General features: G+C 40.7%; 2 protein-coding genes across 18 annotated transcripts in view; one reads left to right on the top strand and one right to left on the bottom strand.

Moving 5' to 3' along the window:
* LOC118392710 (adhesion G protein-coupled receptor L3-like) overlaps window positions 1-19,404 on the bottom strand; it is a 324,261-nt gene extending 304,857 nt beyond the window's left edge. For 6 of the 13 annotated variants that reach the window (XM_052459520.1, XM_052459524.1, XM_052459528.1 and 3 more), the window contains exon 1: window positions 9,808-10,437. The gene's annotated coding sequence lies outside the window, so the exon portion shown is untranslated. Of the gene's footprint in view, window positions 1-9,410; window positions 9,433-9,807; window positions 10,439-19,279 lie in introns of those variants that run through there. The other 7 variants (XM_052459529.1, XM_052459530.1, XM_052459533.1 and 4 more) reach the window with 4 other exon arrangements.
* Window positions 19,405-19,408: 4 nt separating this feature from the next.
* Window positions 19,409-19,685, top strand: part of LOC118392709 (multiple PDZ domain protein-like) — a 69,226-nt gene continuing 68,949 nt past the window's right edge. For all 5 annotated transcript variants that reach the window (XM_052459519.1, XM_052459518.1, XM_052459516.1 and 2 more), the window contains exon 1: window positions 19,409-19,550. The gene's annotated coding sequence lies outside the window, so the exon portion shown is untranslated. The remainder of the gene's footprint in view (window positions 19,551-19,685) is intronic.

Below are 19,685 nucleotides of genomic sequence, written 5' to 3'. Positions count from 1 at the left end.
CAATCTTTTTCACACTCACACGTCAGGTCGCACATACATAACTACCAAACTTAAAACTTCTGATTTGATTCATTCCTGTTGTGGGAGGACTAGGTGAATCAAAGTGGACTGATTTTAATAAACCAATGGAACTGGCAAGTTACTTTCATATAGTAACTGAATATAATTGTGTATATCACATAACTCCCATGCTTTACGTATATAACAGTTCTACACATTGTTCAGTAATACCATACAATAAATATATAACTGGTGAGAAAAGAAGTTGCCCATGAACTAGTCCTTCTAGTAGGTTTTACACCTTCGTAACTAACATTTGATTACTCCGAATGACACCATCACTTCAGATTCATTTACATATTCCAGGATACACTACATGTCCACATACTTTTAGTCATCTGCTCTTCGAGCATCTCGTTCCAAAATCATGGGCATTGATACGTTGTTGGTCCCCCCTTTGCTTCTATAACAGCCTCCACTCTTCTGGGAAGGCTTTCCACTGACGTTGCTTCCCGTTCAACCACAAGAGCATTTGTAAGGTTGATGTCGGAAGCACAGAATTGTCTAGAAAGTCATTGTATGCTGTAGCGTTAAGATCGCCCCAGACCATTATTCCTCCCCACCAAACTTTACAGTTGGCACTATGCATTGGTACAGGTAGTGTTCTCCTGGCATCCACCAAACACAGATTCGTCCGTCCGACTGCCAGATGGTAAAGCGTGATTCATCACTCGAGAGAAGGCATTCCCACTGCTCCAGAGTCCAATGGCAGCGAGCTTTACACCCCTCCAGCTGACGCTTGGCATTGCATATTGTGATCTTAGGCTTGTGTGCGGCTGCTCGTTCATGGAAACCAATTTCATGAAGGTCCCGACAAACAGTTCTTGTGCTTACGTTGCTTAAGAGGCAGTTTGGAACCCGATAGTGAGTGTTGCAACCAACCAAGGACAGATTTATTTAATCTTCAGCACCCGGCAGTTTCGTTCTGTAAACTTGTGTGGCTTATCACTTTGCGGCTGAACCATTGCTCCTAGATGTTTCCACTTCACAATAACAGCACTTCCAGTTGACCGGGGCAGCTCTAGCAGGGCAGAAATTTTACAAATTGACTTGTTGGAAAGGTGGAATCCTATGACAGTGCCACGTTTGAAGTCAATTCTACTTCCAATGTTTGTCTACGGAGAATGCATGGCTTTGTGCTCAATTTTATACACCTATCAGCAACGGCTGTGGCTGAAATAGCCTAATCAACTAATTTGAAGGGGTGTCCACATATATATAGTGTACATCAATAGAAACCCTAAAAGGTCACCCTATTTAATCAAAATGAGGGCTATTCTAAGACACTACTGTAGGTAAAAGGTGGCACTCAATCAATCTACAACAACACTCATCACGTCAAGCTTTTATCCCTGTTCTGTAAATCCATCTGCTATTGTCACAGTTACAGTAGGCCTATGAACAACAATTAAATAGAGGATGACCGTTCTGAATTGTATTTCCTTTACATCTGATGTGATTAAGGACACATGTCCATTTGTGAGCTCGGCAGCACTCAAAACCACAACGCAAATGCATCACATTCAGCGTCTGAGATACCTGGTGTGAGGTTTGAGAGTTGTAAATTGTAACACTGCTCAGACTAACTGTTTTGACCCCACCAGGGACAAGTTAACTAAGTGGCAAATTGAAGGTGGAAGGGAGGTAGCAGATTATTGAAAAACTGCAGGCTCGGGGAAAGTCAACGAGCAAAGAAATTTGACTGGGTGGGGGGGGCAAAAAATACGTAATTGGTCATGCTGGGGCCAAGCGCACGCCACACGGGTCGAGCTCTGCCCTCGCTGACATGCCACCCTCGTAGGTTTTTATTCAAATGGAATGCATAAATGACTTGAATTAATGTGACATGGCACCAGAACTCGGGAAAGATGGCCGACGGGCTATTTTTACGTGTATCGTTTCCCGTCTTTATTGGATGGACCGCAACAGCATAACGGGTTTCATTGTAGGAGTCATCTAATCAACGGGGGGGGCACATTGATTTAGAGTGATTTTATGTTCCATGATGGTCACATTCCCTACTTTTCTCTCTGCCTCTTTGACTCAACACATACGTTTCCAGTGCATGGTCTGATTGACAAGCCTATTGGAAGCAGCTAGGACAATTACCTTAACGAGAACAATTCATGAATGAATAGAATGAGCGTCCAGATTCAAATCAATGATGGCATAATAGTGGACTGTCGGCCATTGCAAGTGTACCCATAGGAGCAAAGCATTAAGTAAAAGCAGGAAGTGTACACCAATACGTGCTGTGATTTGTTGTTCAAGTCAACTGAAACTAGAGGTTGACCGATTAATCGGAATGGCTGATTAATTAGGGCCGATTTCAGGTTTTCAGAACATTCGGAAATCGGTATTTTTGGGCGCCGATTTCCGACTTTTTAAACAATTCTTTTTATACCTTTATTTAACTAGGCAAGTCAGTTAAGAACACATTCTTATTTTCAATGACGGCCTGGGAACAGTGGGTTAACTGCCTGTTCAGGGGCAGAACGACAGATTTGTACCTTGTCAGCTCGGGGGTTTGAATGAAGAACACATTCTCATTTTCAATGACGGCCTAGGAACGGTGGGTTAACTGCCTTGTTCAGGGGCAGAACGACAGATTTTCACCTTGTCAGCTCAGGGGATCAAATCTTGCAACCATACAGTTAACTAGTCCAACGCTCTAACCATTGCACTCCACGAGGAGCCTGCCTGTTACGTGAATGCAGTAGAAGCCAAGGTAAATTGCTAGCTCGCATTAAACTTATTTTATAAACACAATCATAATCACTAGTTATAACTACTAATCCAGTTTAGCAGGCAATATTAACCAGGTGAAATTGTGTCATTTCTCTTGCGTTCATTGCACGCAGAGTCAGGGTATATGCAACAGTACCGTTTCAAACGTCACTCGCTTTTAGATTTGGAGTAGTTATTAGGAGTAGTTGCGCTGCAAGGGGAATAGGGCTTTTGTGGAGCAATGGGTAACGACGCTTCGTGTGTGGCTGTTGTCGATGTGTTCCTGGTTCCAGCCCAGGTAGGGACAGGGGGGGGACGGGACGGGGGGGGAAGCTATACTGTTACACTGGCAATACTATAGTGCCTATAAGAACATCCAATAGTCAAAGGTATATGAAATACAAATGTTATAGAGAAATAGTCCTATAAATACTATATTAACTACAACCTAAAACCTCTTACCTTGGAATACTGAAGTCTCATGTTAAAAGGAACAACCAACTTTCATATGTTCACATATTGTATATTGGCACATATTACTTTCTTCTCCAACACTTTGTTTTGGCATTATTTAAACCAAATTGAACATGTTTCATTATTTATTTGAGGCTAAATTGATATCATTGATGTATTATATTAAGTTAAAATAAGTGTAAATTCAGTATTGTTGTAATTGTCATTATTACAAATAAATACAATTAAAAAAATATATAATAATAATAAGAAGAAGAAATTAAATTTAAAAATTAAAAACAAAAACAAAATTGGCTGATTGATCGGTATCGGCTTTTTTGGTACTCCAATAATCGGTATGGGTATCGGCGTTGAAAAATCATAATCGGTCGACCCTAACTGAAACTACAAAAAAATATATTCCATTGAATGAGCTTCATCAGTTAACAATTTGAATGAACATTCTACATTACTATGGAAATTATTGCATCATTATAGCAGGCAGCCACTGCAAGTGTACCCATAAGTTTACCAGTCAAATTGACTCCAAGCACATTTCCAGTCATTCTAGTTCTGTGTGTGCTGCAGGGGGGTTGCTTAGGCAACCGAAAACCTTGCTTGTTTCAGCAAGGAGCAACAAAGTTTCATCACGTTGTTAAGATTCCATGTTACCGCAGAAACGGATTTCATTTTCATGACGTCTTCAACCATAACCATCGTTACACGGTAAATTGTGCCAGCCCTAGACCCTACCCTCGTACCCTCTTCCCAACCGCATTTGGGGGCAAACTCAGCAAAGAGATAGGCGCTGGAATTAATTTGATAATCCCTGTCATAAGGGAGAAGAATGGGGTTATTTGAGAATAATGGATGGGTTAGCGAATGAGAGGGATGGTGGGATGAATGCATGTCTTCTATCACACTCACATTGCCACACACCGCATCATTCTCCTCGGTCTGACAATAGAAAATAAAAACACTACGTGACTCATAGGGCACCAAATGTGTCTGTCTGTGTGTGCTTGTGTTTTAAACCACTCAAAAACCCTTAAGAGCTCAAAACCTTTCCAGTTCCATCTTTTGTGCGGAGCCAAACGCTGATGCAGAAGCACTTAACTTGTACCACAATAACCCCTGTCATCTCACTACTCTGACCCTGCAAATCGCCCGCCTTCAATATATAAAGCCACGGCTACGGGACTCAAATATGCCTTTTGTCACTTCCTGAAAGCAAACCTTGGCCTTAATGGCTCTTATGTTCTGTATCGTGTCCATGGTGTTTCCTCTAGGCCTTTTCTTTTAAAACACTCAAACACTTCGAGGTCATCCCTTTTTCCGAGCTGCAGCATCAAGCATCCAATTGCACGACCCTATCTTTCAAACATGTCAATCGAGGAGGGATCCACCACAATGCTCTGGACACCTCAATACAGCCTCATTTTCTACCGGACTTTCCTTTTGTTGACAGTTTGTGAAATCTTTTCACCCCAACCTTTCTGTCCGAGCTCTTTGTAGCCCAGGACACTGAAAGTGTTGAGCGAGACGTGCCTCAAAAGGACCTTTACTTTCCACGGCCATGGTTCTTTTATTTTCTGCCACTCTTTTCTTCTTCTGTCACATTCCTGCCACAGACGAGTCCTGGCAGACCGGCTTGTCTCACCTTAACAGCATGATCACTCCTGTCCTGGAGACCCCAGAGAGCCAAGGCCCTCACACTGGCAGCAGGGGCCTTTTTGGCCTACATGAGTGTGTGTGTGTGTGTGTGTGAAAGAGAGTCAGGGCAGGTAGCCCGACTGTTGTTTCCTTGGCATCAGTCATTCTACCTGGTTGTATGCAAGGATTTAGCCAAGCCTGGTTATTTGTACCCATAAAAGGACATGATTGATTGCCTGGCTACCCAAACTCCTTGCTTCAGCCAAATGCCACGGACGTTAGTTTCTTCTCCGCCATGAGTCTAGATCTGAATACCTCCGACGGTTTCTAGAACACAAACATTCTAACCGTTCTGATTGGTCCCAGAAACCAGTGGGTTGGCCCAGAGCCAGGAAACACGTAGGTCAAACGGCATTTCAAAAATGTGCCATTAGTTTCGATACTCTGATTGGTTAGAGATGATCCCATTGCTGATGACTTTGTTTTGTACAACACTCCTCATTTTGACATCACCACAAACAACTTCAACGATGGCAGTCTCAGACTAAAGTATGTAAAAAATGATAGAGCAGCAGAAGAACTCATTGAGTTGTCAGGCAATATGATTGATGCTACGCTAGCATTTCTAAAGCCTTTATTCTAGGTAGAATCACAAATGTCTAACAATGCAACCGCCAGCTGCATACGGCAATCTGTAGGGATCCAAGGTCAATTTTGACAAGCCCAAGCAGTCAACGATACATTTACCCCCTCATGCCATCCAGCAACCCAAACATCTATTCCAACACCAATTTTGGCAATGACCAAATTGGCTGAAAATGCCAAGTCACATTTGGTGTGACTTAAGTGTTATTTTGGTTGGTCAGGGAAGCATTGAAAAGGGAGGGGGGCAAAAAACACAATTACCAGGTGCTGCTGGCTTCGCCTCTCTTCCTGTAATTGTTTTTCTGGCTTCTATAAAGAAACTAATTTCCCTCATTAAACACAATGTACATGGAGACAGAAGGCAGTCGGTGCAGAAGCCACAATGAACAAATGGCTTTTGATTGAAGAACAGATGATTGTACATGCAGGCACCGAGATGAATATGAATTTCACCCCCAAAAACCAGTTTGTACATGTACCTGAGCAATAAGACGCATATACTGTTACATGAGCCATGTCCCGCACCCGAACAGACAAAGGAAAATAGATTGACGTGATATTCCACAAGTTAGTGATCAAACCACTTCAACATTCCACACTCCCTCTTAATAGCTTCCCTTACTGTACCTCAAGCGGCAACGTTGTCTTAGGGCTGAATGTGATGTACAGGAAGTGCCCATTGATTTTGTTCAAAGACGACTCATATTCAGATAAATCACAACCTCTCATCCTAAAGCTATCAACTCATTTGAGCTCGGAAAATAATTAAGGCCTAGTCTGTCGCAAGAGGAAGATTAGAGTGAGACCGTGAAAGAGTGTGAGCGCCGCAATTTACAGACATCTAAATACCCTAAATAGCCTAGTAGCCTCTAGCCTTTGTAGGCTATTCAAATCGATACAAGGCCAGCACTTTTTTAACTCCAGCCAAAGCCTTAATTTACAACAGAGGAGCTATTAAGTCATATCCTATACAGTTAAATCGATGAAGAGAATTGAAGAGCTCATGTCTCAATTCATACTGTAACGGCAAATGTGATTCCACCTGCTGCGTATTAACGTTCAAAATGAAAGAACAAATCACATTAATCAAATAGACTTCAGGAAAACGCAAATACACTCACTGAGAACTAAGAACAGTGCATTTGGAAAAAAGGAAAGAAAGGAAAATGGCAAAAACAGCACACAGAATGAGATTGCTTCGGAGGACGGAATGCAATGGCAGCCCATATGGAAGTAGTCAGGATTGGTTTTGGTGAAACCTAAGTTCACCAAATTAACCCATATCATTATAAATTGACGCCATTAGCGGGAATGTGAGGCAGCGAATAGGAGGGGAGGGCTTACATCATGAGAGTGATATAAAAACAGAGGCTCTGTCCAGAGAGACAATGCAGAATAAAAGACCTCCAAGTTGAGCTGGCAAGAGCCGTTCCAACCTATACACACACACACACACACACACCATCCGGGTTAAGAGAGATAACCAGTTGTTGCGTAGTTGTTAGAGAAACGTCTCAGTAAAACCAGCTTTGTCAAGACCACAAAACGACAATAAAGACGAGGGAAACAGCCATCCTGAGGGGTAAACCATTCATAAAAAAGGTACTATAACCCTTTATAATGCTTCACAAACCATTTAAAAGTAAATGTCATACGAAACAGTAAAAGGGTATTTAGCATAAGTACTGGTTATGCCATTACACCTTAATTGCATGACTTTGATTACAAAGCATATAGGCTTCGAAGGTTTTATGAAGGCTTTGTTAAACCTTTGTTGTTCGATCAACATCATTGCGGGATCTTGTCAGCTGCATATCCTGTATACAACAGCTGTTCACTAAAACATTAGGCTCTCAGTAGGTAGCTCTCTGCCTGGCTTGTAAACATGGGTGGGACCACCTGGCTAGAATTAAACATTGATAACCATCCACCGCACCGTTGATTCAAATAACTGCTTATTAAACCCAAATAAATAATTACTTCCAAATTGGATAAATGTAGGCCTAGATTTGATCAATCAATGTGTTTGAGCTAACTGCCCAAAAACGCTTCCTTTCCTTCATTTATATGTACCAGTTTGATTGAATTCCAGCCCAGAACAAATAGATAAAGTTTGGTTTAGTGAAAAACCATCTACTAAGCCTTAGAACACCTAAAGCAGTAATGACCATAGGGAACCACTGTTTTCACACAGGTAAGGGCTCCCGAGTGGGGCAGTAGTCTAAGGCACTGCATCTCCATGCTAGAAGTCTCACTAGACCCTGGTTCGATCCCAGCTGTGATTGGGAGTCTCATAGGACAGCACACAATTGGCCCAGTCAGTGTCACTTGGCCGGGATAGCCCGTTATTGTAATATAAGAATTTGTTCTTAACTGACCTTCCAAGTTAAATAATGAATTGAAGTACCAGCTCTGGGGTGCTGTGTGACTCCCTAATTTCATTTTTTTGGGCAATAAAAGGCTGTTTACAGACAGAGCAACTGATGCTACTGACAGGATTATCAATTTTCCAGACATGTTGACTTTACTGCATAAGCGGTTGGCTAAAATGAATTAGGCCAGACATCCAGAATGCACTGCAATGGGGCGGCGCCACAACAAGAGGTAAATCAAGGTCAGCATCTCTCAATATAGTCAAAAGTGAAATCCGTCAGACATACCACCGTTGGGACACTTTGTCCACAGCTGTGGAGCAAATATTATGAAGAACGACATGGCATTGGATAAGCAAAGACAAGATACATTGAAAGTAAACTACAGGTTGACATCCAATTAAGACAGAAAGCTTCAACTGTCCTCTCGTTATTCCTCTTGGGAGGAGAATGTCAAGGTCTTCACCGTCTGAGGTAGATGGCTGTGTTAGTTTTGTTGTGGGCATGTTTACCGTACACCCACCACATTGACGATATTGCTGTAATCACGTGTCACCGCCTTGAGAGCACTTCACAGATGATGAGACAAGAATCAGCGACAAAATAGAGTGCGCGCCAGTAGACCTAGCCCTGAGTGGAATGTCTGGGAAATAACGCACAAGCAATCTAAGGTATCTGATGGGACGGATTCTAAATAAATGAATGTTACCGACAAAAATAACAAGATATATTGAAACGAGACCAAAAGGACAACTAAGATCACTGCTGTGGAGGGTTAAGAAAAGTTCTGATCAAAATGTTAGCCTAGCTACCGCTGCCCGTTTAGATTTAATATGCACGAATCAAAGCTTATCTACAGTGTTTGTCCAACCCCACAGTTTCCAGACAAGAGCCTATAGAAGCCTGTAAGCTTCATGGTAGTAAGGTAGAGGTGTTCAGAGCGGTTGTTGATAGGCCTACCTCAGGAATCACAATGTAAAATCCATCACTACATGAGTTGAAATACATTTCTATAACATTATGCAACACAACATATAACCTGTGCTCTTCGTGCAAGTGATGTTTGAGAAATAAATTAAATCAGCCCAACATGCATTCTTTGGAATGAGATGATCAACATAAATGTAACCAATTCTGGTTGCTCATAAGCCTACAGTTCATTTCTGGTGAGATGCAGAGGTGCCCCACTGCTCTGTTACTGCGTCAGTTTTTCCCCTTTAACTTGCATGGTGGCACTGAAAATGGTCAGAATTCCAAAAGCGGGACATTTGCATATAAAATACATCCATTTTCCGTTTCCCCTTGAACATCATATTGTATACAACCCCTGTTTCAAGCAGACATGGCATGCACAGGACTACCTGAACGGTTTTGCAGTATCCAACACAAACTTAATTAATTGCAATACATTCATCATCCACCTTCACAATTGCGCAAAAGCAATCGGTGCACATCCTTTCAAGATGCTCTGAAAGAAGGGTAGTGAATGAAGAAACGCACCTTGCACGAGCATAGTTCCAACCATTCCCTTCACAATAAACCATGATGCACCAAACTATTTGAAAATGTACGCATCGGTTCTCGTTTGGCTCGAGCAGGACTGACGCGCTCACTGAAAAATGCCTATTGTCTTTAATTAAGTGACGCTCGTTAATCACCGCAACTGACACCAGAAAGTATCGATATCTTGACAAAGCAATTCATTGCAAACTGCATAGCCAATAAATAATGCCGACAAGTTTATTTAAAAATCTAAGTCTAGCATCATTTGCGTTGTCGCAAACATTGGATATAGGAGAAACTGCAGGTAGCCTAATTGAAGTGCATATGCGCATCAAAATATAGACGCGGATGAAGCTAAAATCATATAGTCTACATGTTAGTAGAATATTCTTACCGTGTTTTAGAAGATGATACTGGTGAAACGATTATACCCTTCAAGTAGTCATCCCATTGAAAGTGTAAGTGATAAAATTGCTCACACAATATTGTCTTTCCCCAATGGATAGGCTATCGTACTTGCGCACTGAGAACCATGCAGATTTCAATCTACTCAGATGATCGAGGGAAAAGAACGCGATTCCCAACAATTATTTCGAATAACTCCGTTAAGGCTATAGCCCATTCTTTCACGAGTCCGGTAAGTTAATAGAAGAGCTGGAAATGTCTGTAGTATGATCCGTGTAGCCTATAGGCTACTGATGATATTGCGGGAGAAAGCCTACACAAGGAGCCCGTTCTATCTAGATGTCAATCCCTCAACATTGACACACGTCCTCTTTTGTGCAGTAGCTAGGCTACATCATGTCCTAAAGAAAAAGCTCAAAGGCGTAACATGTTATATCAACAAAACAAAAAAAGAGTATCCAAAATAATGTATTTAGCCTCTTGTTAGGAAAAGGTCCACGGCAAAGAACTCGAGAAATTGTTTCCAAAACTGAGCTCTCGGCGCATGACAAACCAAATTCGGAGCACTGCCTGAGAGAAATGCGGTCTTGACTCGACTCAAGGTAGAATGCGAGAACGGCGAGAGGCAAAACTCGGATCTGGATTGACGCTCACAACATATACTCGGGCTCCACCTAGCAGCAAAGATGGGATGAAAATGCAACCAACTACCAACGCGGCCTCTACCTGTATCGTGCTTAAATTACTCATGTCAAAGTCATATTACATTTTGTCAGGAAAATATTTATGTGTAACAGACGGCCTTACCAGACTAAGTGCGCCCTAAAACTGCTTGGTAAGGCTGTGGAAACGAGGCAATTGTCAACTGCTAGCAACACCGCTGGCCTCTATTGATCGGTATAAGCCTGTACAATTCTTAGTTTGCGCCCTTATAAAGCTGTAGGCTAATACACCGTTTTAAGATTGCTTGAAATTGTGTGACTGTGAATGTTTTCAATCTAGAAAATGTAAAGATTCAGATGATGAATTGTTTCCAAATCAATCACCAATAGCACTCTTTCTTTTACATACAAATGTTTGAATATCAATGATGTGTAGACTTTGATAGTGACGCACATTCATATTAAGTATACTGGTACACCTTAAACTAGTGCAGAGAGTGGTACATTTTTCAACAGGGCTTGCAATTGAAAAGATGAATCGTTATCTTGAGCGGCACTGCTTGCCATGCACCCCAGATGGAAATGGTTTCTGCAGTTAGTGCGCTGACCAAAACTGGATGTCATTACTGTACAGATGTAGGACCTTAATTTGATCACACGTTTGTTGCTGAAAATGTCATGTTCATGCACAGTTTAAAAAGTTTGTAATTTCCACTTTAAAATGTCATTGGATTTGCCCTAAGGAAAAAAGGTATCAGCCCTAACAAAACAATGTACACTAGCTTAATTATAATCCACATAATAATTCACATTTCTTGTTTCTGCAGAATTATTTTCCTGCTGTAGTAGTCTGGCTCAAACTAAGAGCCGACATCTGTACCAGTGTTTGAAAACCCTGTTTGCTAGCTTCTGTGTGGCTATATGCTCCCCTAAAGTATTTATTTAATTTGGCTCTCTACTCCAGCATTTTTTTATTTGAGATCAAATGTTTCATATAAGGTTGACAGTAAAAGAATGTAACCTTTTATTTGAGGGTATTTTCATACACCTGTCTACCCTTTTAGAAATGAATGCACTCTATGTATCTAGTCCCCGATTTGAATATGTTTTCTTTTTCTTCTAATTATTTGGACAAATTCACTTATAGTGTAATAAAGTAGTCAAAAGTGTAGTATTTGGTCCCGTATTCCTAGCACGCAATGACATTACATTTACATTTAACATTTACATTTAAGTCATTTAGCAGACGCTCTTATCCAGACATCAAGCTTGTGGCTCTGCAAACGTGTTGGATGCATTTGCAATTTGTTTTGGAATATGTTTTCCCAATAGGAACTGAAAGATGAATAATTGATTGTGTCATTTTAGAGTCACTTTTATTGTAAATAAGAATAGAAGATGTTTCTGGATCAGATCTGAACACTTCTACAATGTGGATGCTACCATGATTATGGATAATCATAAATTTAATGTTTTTTATTTATTTTTATTTATATATTATATATTTACCTTTATTTAAGTCAGTTAAGAACATATTCTTATTTTCACTGACGGCCTGGGAACAGTGCCTGTTCAGGGGCAGAACGACAGATTTGTACCTTGTCGGCTCAGGGGTTTGAACTCACAACCTTGCGGTTACTAGTCCAACGCTCTAACCACTAGGCTACGCTGCCGCCCCAGCAGTTAAAAAATTACAGAAGGACAAAGATCATACCCCCCCCCCCAAAAAAAAAAAAATGCTAACCTCCCCTGTTATTAGTAATAGGGGAGTATGTTTTAGGGGGCATGATCTTTGTGCATCTGTAATTTTCTAACTCGTCATTATTCACGATTCATTCATGATTATCCATAACCATGGTCGCATCCAGATTGATGTAGAATTGTAAGGAGACATATTCTATTCTTATTTACAATAAAAGTGACTCTAAAATTCCTCAATACATTATTTACCATTCATTTCGATTCTACGTCTTGGATGCATTTGCATCCAATATGTTTGTAGAGTCACAAGCTTGATGTAGTCATTGTGTGCTAGGAATATGCGAACAAATACTAAACTTTTGACCAAACTGAATACATTATTAGTGAATTTGTCCTAATACTTATGACACCTTCATATGGGGGGGATTAGAACATAAACCACATTCATTTATAAACAGTAAAACAGATGTGTATGAAAATACCCTCAAATAAATGGTGACATGCTGTACTGTCCCCTCATGGGAAACATATGATCTCAAATTTTTAAAAACGCTTGAGTATACAGCCAAATTAAAAGTTTTAGCTTCACTGTCCAAATAAATATGTGTAGGAGTGTATATAGTCTATAGCTGTAATATACTGCTGCCATCTTGACTGCGTTAAACAATACATGAAAACTGCCTGCAAAATAACATTTTCCACAAACAATCATGTGAATGTCATACCACTTATGGAAATGTCACCACATCTGAGATCTTGTACCATCACACATTTCAGAGACACAAATGAGACCGAGACAGTTTAGTAGTATAGGTCTCTATGTACAACAACACAGCACATAAGGCTACGTCCCAAATGAAATCATATTCTCTATAGTACACTACTTTGCAACAGAGGCCTATGGGCCCTGGTCAAATGTTGTGCAGTAAATAGAGAATAGGGTGCCAATTGCAGGAGAAGGAGAGACTGAGAGAGACAGAGAGGCGTGCGTCCTGTTGCTGCATCATGTTACTAACTCAGGCCCCCTCCGCTACACTTGCAGCCTTACCACTGGGCACAGATGTCAATTCAACATCTATTCCATGTTTGTTTCAACGTAATTGAATTGAAATGAAGTGGAAACTACGTTGATTCAACCAGTGTATGCCCTATGTGGTATGGTGATTATGGAGCTGTAGTGACTAGATTTAGAATAGTGAGCTTCATTGAGAGGAGGATAACATTATTGAGTCATTTGTGAATAGACAAGGGTGCATTTAAATGTATTATTACTTGTAAACACGACCATTGAGTTACTGGACAATGTATAATTGCGTGTGCGTTCCTGCCAAATACAGCTGCCAACAGTGGGGTTTACCAACACAGACAGTTAAGCACCTGAGACTATCACAAATGAACATCATAAAGTGATACATAGCACCATAAAAGCTCAATGCACAAACTTAACATGCCGCTGCGAAACTATGCCAAATATAAAGCTATTTAGGAAAATTAAGCCTTATGGGGAGATGAAGGAAACCCAATAAAGTAGGACACAATCTCGTTATGCTTCCAAGCAATTTCGTCTTGAGTGTTGACTCTTTAGTAGTACTGAATGCTTAAAGTGCTGAAACAACTGGAAGCTTAGTTGTCTACTTATTGTGGTAAAATGTGTGAATGCGCAGTTGTTTTTGTATTCTTTATAGAGGGTTGTTTTATATTTTTTAACATCAGTATAGAGATAATGAACCTAGTTTATACTACAGGGCCATAATTGTTAGGCCTTTGAGCCACTATGTCGGGTTACTCCCTTCTTACTAATTGATTGTAGGCTTTGAAGTAAGCGCAATTGAATATTATGTTTTCATGTTTGCTTTAGGCCTACTTTCTTATGGTCTGAGGTAGTGCACATAAAAGTTCTGTTGACATTTGGAAGGCATACTATACTGTTAACCAACATGGGGTGGCAGGGTAGCCTAGTGGTTAGAGTGTTGGACTAGTAATCGAAAGGTTGCAAGTTCAAATCCCTGAGCTGAGGTACAAATCTGTCATTCGTTAAATAAAATGTAGCCTACATAAAATTGATGGAGACGTGGTACATGTCAATATTTGCGAAAAAACAATGCAGTTTGTAGTCTGATGCTGACAGTTAATCGCCTGGCTGATACAAATTACTTGGTACACAGCCAGGAAGAGCTGTGACGCTACTGAGCACGTTTAAATGCGCACTAATAATTATATTTTCAACTGATTATTGCAGAATTATAGCAGAATCGGCGAAAACTCATAATCGAGGTCATTTACAGCGATTAAAACACCTGGTTTTCTGAGCAATCTTTCGAATAATGAGGACATGTAAACAGTTTAATCGCCGTTCCAGTGGTGTATTTAATCTGCGCATGTGCCAGCACCAGGTAGCGCATCCTTTCCTTTAATGCACAAGTGAAGTGAGTTTGGGAAAAACTTAAAAGTATGCATCTTGTAAATAGTTTTCACATACATACGTTATATGTCCAAACTCAGAATCAAATAGTATTTGCAAAAATAACATGGCCACTGTGTTAGAACGTTTATTTTGATTGGCTATTTCCTGCATTTTTACATACATTCTATCAGTTGCCTGATTTCAGATGTGTCCATGTAAACAGGATTATTTGGGAAATCGTTCTTCTTGCAATGCATGTAAACGTTTTACACAAGCTATTATATTAACATAACCGTGCTCACTGGTCTGGACAGGAACCAGTGAGAAAGACAGAGGAGTACCAATCGGTTAAAAAAAAGCACAGCCCCCTCTGGTGTCAGCCAAACTAGACAGCCATAGTTTGCGCCTTAATCACAGCAATAGTGTCACGATTCGAACATACCAACAGTGTAATTGCATTTGGGACACCAGAATTACATTCATTTCCAATGAAACGCTGCGTTTGTCCTGCAGCATTGATTGCTGTGCAGAAGCAATTGCAGTGTGTTCGGTTTGGTACATATGTTGGATTTATCGAATGTATGGTCAAACTGTATGCATAGAAGTCTTGACAGAAATGAAGTGTGAATATTGAACTTTGGTTGCATACATATTCAGATAAATATGCATACTATTTTGCGCAATGACACTATTGGTGTGTTCGAAGCATCATTGCGCAAAATAGTACGCATCATCATCAAGATATGTGTGCAACAAAAATTCAACATTCACCTTCTGCTACCATTTCTGTTAAACCGTCTACGCATACAGTTTCACGCATAGGATTAATAGATCCATAGTATGCACCACACAGGACGCACTGCAAGACAATGGCAAGGCAATGCTGCAAGGCAACCCCAGCGTTCCATTGGAAATGAATGTACTTCCGGTGTACCAAAAATACAATGTTGCTGTAGTTGTGATCAAGGCGTAGGTCTACCCGGTCTATTGTATTTTGTTTATGCATAGTTATTGCATTGTATGTGAATCGTGATATCATGACTATATGGAAGACTAATCATTGATTATTGGTCTAAAATGGTATGGTCCGTGTTGATGTTTTCCCATCCTGTCTAAAACCTGTCATTCCTCTTCCAGATAGGGTACGTTTGTCATACTGGCATTATATCAGGTGTGATTGAGGCCTGTGTTATTCAGAGCTCTGTTTTGAGTTGTCGATTGTTTTTCATTTATCTGAGTATCAAATGTTATTTGTCACATGCGGTGAATACCTTACCATGAAATGCTTAATTACATTAACCAACAATACAGTTTTAAGAAAAATAAAAAAATATTTACAAAATAACGTTTTTTTTAAAAGACATGTTTATATGTTTCCTGTCAATAGTTTACATCATGCTTGTTATTTTTGTTGGAAATATGTGTTCCAGAAGTTTGCCACATTTGAGCTTCTCCACTAATAAAAGCCCTTACTCCGGGCATTGCAGGGGGAACATCATGTCTGCCCCCTCACTGCACCATCCATTGTTACGGCCTTCCTAACACCAAAAGACCAACATAACACTATGTGGACAGATCAATTTACGCCTTTGTTCTTAGTGAGTCAGAATTTCATAATCAATTTGAAATGTAGTGTTTCACTTGAAATGGCATGCCCTTGTTTAAAACGGTCAATTCAATGAATGTCGGAAGTAGATATAACATTGTTGATTATCAAACAAGCCATAAATATTGACAGGGATATTTCAGTCTTTTAAATATATTCAACAAATTCGTTCACATTTGCCATCAAAACAACATAGTTATTTGTCACTCCTGCTCCCGCTCTCCCTCCCTGGCGCTCGTGGGCACCAGGCTACCCAGCATTACGCACTCCTGCCACCATCATTACGCACACCTGCTTCCCTCGTCACGTGCATCAGCGATTCATTGCACTCACCTGGACTCAATCACTTGTGTTATTTCCTCCCCTATATCTGTCTGTTCCCCAGCTATGTTCCCCACTTCAGAATTAATTGTCATACGTCTTTGTATTGCCTGGTTTTGACGCTGTTCCTGTCCTGTTCCATGTCTGTGCAAAATTAAATGTTCAACTCTCTGTACCTGCTTCTCATCATCAGCGTCAACAACAAATAATACAACATTTAAAAAATACTGGACTGGAATGAGTGTTCAGCAAGGGTCATCGATGAGCAACATCGCTACAAGAGTTACACATACAATAAAGTCCCACTTTAAATGAACAACTGGTAGACTTTATAGAGCTTTTTTTTTGCCAAACCGTTTTGCCACCCTTATGATACAGTTTCTCCATATTCTGTTACGCCCTGATCTGTTTCATCTGTCTTTGTGATTGTCTCCACCCTCCTCCAGGTGTTGCCCATCTTCCCCATAATCCTCTGTGTTTTTATAACTGCGTTCTCTGTTTGTCTGTTGCCAGTTCGTCTTGTTTGTCAAGTCAACCAGTGTTTTTGTATCAGCTCCTGGTTTTCCACAGTCTCTCTTTTCTCGTCCTCCTGATTTTGACCCTTGCCTGTCTTGACTCTGAGCCCGCCTGCCTGACCACTCTGCCTGCCCCTGAGCCTGCCTGTCATCCTGTACCTTTGCCCCACCTCTGGATTACCGATCTCTGCCTGACCTGACCCTGCCTGCCGTCCTGTGCCTTTGCCCCTGTTGCTGTAATAAACATTGTTACTTCGACACAGTCTGCATCTGGGTCTTACCTTTATCCTATGTGAATTGAGATAATGTCGGACACTTCTTTGCTAAATAGCTCTGAAGACAAAGCCCATTTCCAATCCATTTTGCTCTGAAAACAGGACGTTCTTGTTCAGTCATGCATTTGCCGATTCCTAGACAGTTTAATGTATCAACCAATAGGAGGCCAAGACGAAAGTGGGGGAATCATTGGATGAGCTGGCAGATTTGACAAGAGACAGTTCCCATTCTAGCCCAATATGTGAGATGATGGCAGTTATTTCCTCAGCAATTAGATAGGATTTCTGAAATAATAATGGCTATTATGTGCCATGATGATATAGACACGAATTAACCAAGCTGCATTAGACAATGCCAATGATGTAGATACCAATGTCAAGGTGTGCACATTCTGCACTGCGACAAGATAGTGTTAGCCCACTGAGCTAAAGCCTAGGCATTACCTCAGGGAGCTAACACACATTTTCAGGTCTCAAGCAAGTAACCACCTCAAATTCAACCACGCTATCTACATAGTTGAGCTGCTGCCCCGATCAGTGGAACAATAGTACACAAATGCCTCCCCTATTCATAAAACATACATACAAGTGTTTAATTATGTTGCTAGCCTACATTTCAATGAGTGGGAATGCATGATACTAGTTCAAATTCAAGTTGTATTAATACCCACATAGATGGATGAATTAACAAATGAATGCATTAACAAATCGATAGATGAATGAATTAACAATCTTCATGTTCCCACAAGGAAACCAACATTTAACAGGCAAATGCCTGTGTCCCCACAGGCATTTGATACATTTAACTTTGAGTAACACTCTCTCTCTCATATCAACATTTTATAAGCTTGGCACATCTGGGTCTGAGATGGAGCACATTATTCTATAAACAGGACACAGACAGAAGATCTAAACAGCACGCCGTGTCCTTTCCAAGGTGTCTGCTGAGCAGAAATGCTTTAGTTTTTTCACATTGCGATCACATAATGCCCCTACATTTGCATGCTCATCTGCACTTGGCCAATGCATGTCGTTTGTACTTTGGCCGCACATCCCTGGAATTGGAATTTGCGTGTGTGTCTGTGTGTGTGTGTGTGTGAGAGAGAGAGCAAGAAACGGAGAGACAATATCGCCGGAAGAGCACTAGCAAATGCAGCATTGGCTCTAGATGCAGCTATACGTTGAATGATTTGAGATAATGGTAAATACCAACGGTAAACATAACGTTTTAGTACTATACAATCATTAGTGTCTATAATTTAAGGGCTCTTGTCTTTATTGATAGGCATATGTACTGAAGTTTATTAGGAAACTATTCTGCACCAAGTTGAATAAGTTTCAGGACCCCTACTTTGCCAGTAATCAGAATAGCAGAGGAGATCAGCACTTCACAATGTGAAGAACAAACAGAAAGATATGGGTGGTCCTTCTGTAGCTCAGTTGGTAGAGCATGGCGCTTGTAACGCCAGGGTAGTGGGTTCGATCCCCGGGACCACCCATACGTAGAATGTATGCACACATGACTGTAAGTCGCTTTGGATAAAAGCGTCTGCTAAATGGCATATATTATATTATTATTATAAAGAGCTGGTATCTATGTTTTGACAAATGGATAAGAGTGGAGACCCTGGTTTAACATTCCTGCCAGTGACTATTTCTTCAAGCATTGATGTTACCTGCAACATTGTGAAAGACTGTGTTCAGTTACATTGCATTGCATACCCCCCAATATAACCATTATAATATTCATGCATGGGATTTTTTACATTTATTTGATTTACCTAGGCAAGTCAGTTAAGAACAAATTCTTATTTACAATGACGGCCTACCCCGGCCAAACCCTAACTGAGCCCAAGCCCATGCAATTGCAGACATGCCTGTTGCAATACCCCAACAATCCCCAATCACGTCTTTCTGAGTGTAACCTAATGTAGCAGGCGTAAATTAAACTCGTCTGAGTGCAATACATAAGATTACCTGTAGTACATTACAGCAGGCTGCACTTCAGTCCTAGTTGGCACAGTATCCACCAAGCGGCGCTTGTGATCTCCCAATAAACCTCGGCCATCTCTACCATAGACTGTCTCAAGCTCAACTCTCCGTGCCGCTATTACTGCAAATGTATGTAGAAGATCGAGTTACAAGTACGCCCCATCTTTAAACTCTTGTCTATGCGCAGTTAGCCGAAGGACAACGGGACAGGCAATATACGTCCTATGCCAGCCGTCAGACAAGGGTCAACGCCTATGTAAGTTTCCTTCGTACCTAAAACACGAATTCCAATTAACTTGACTAGATAAAAGTTAATAGGCTAATTGTTTTGGACACAAATCTAAAACTGAATTCCGAGTTCGGATTTGTGAGCAACATGTTGCTATTGTAA

The sequence above is a fragment of the Oncorhynchus keta genome, chromosome 13 (genome assembly GCF_023373465.1).
Source record: "Oncorhynchus keta strain PuntledgeMale-10-30-2019 chromosome 13, Oket_V2, whole genome shotgun sequence".
Classification (NCBI taxonomy): Eukaryota; Metazoa; Chordata; class Actinopteri; order Salmoniformes; family Salmonidae; genus Oncorhynchus; species Oncorhynchus keta.
This window is presented reverse-complemented; position numbering and strand designations above follow the sequence as displayed.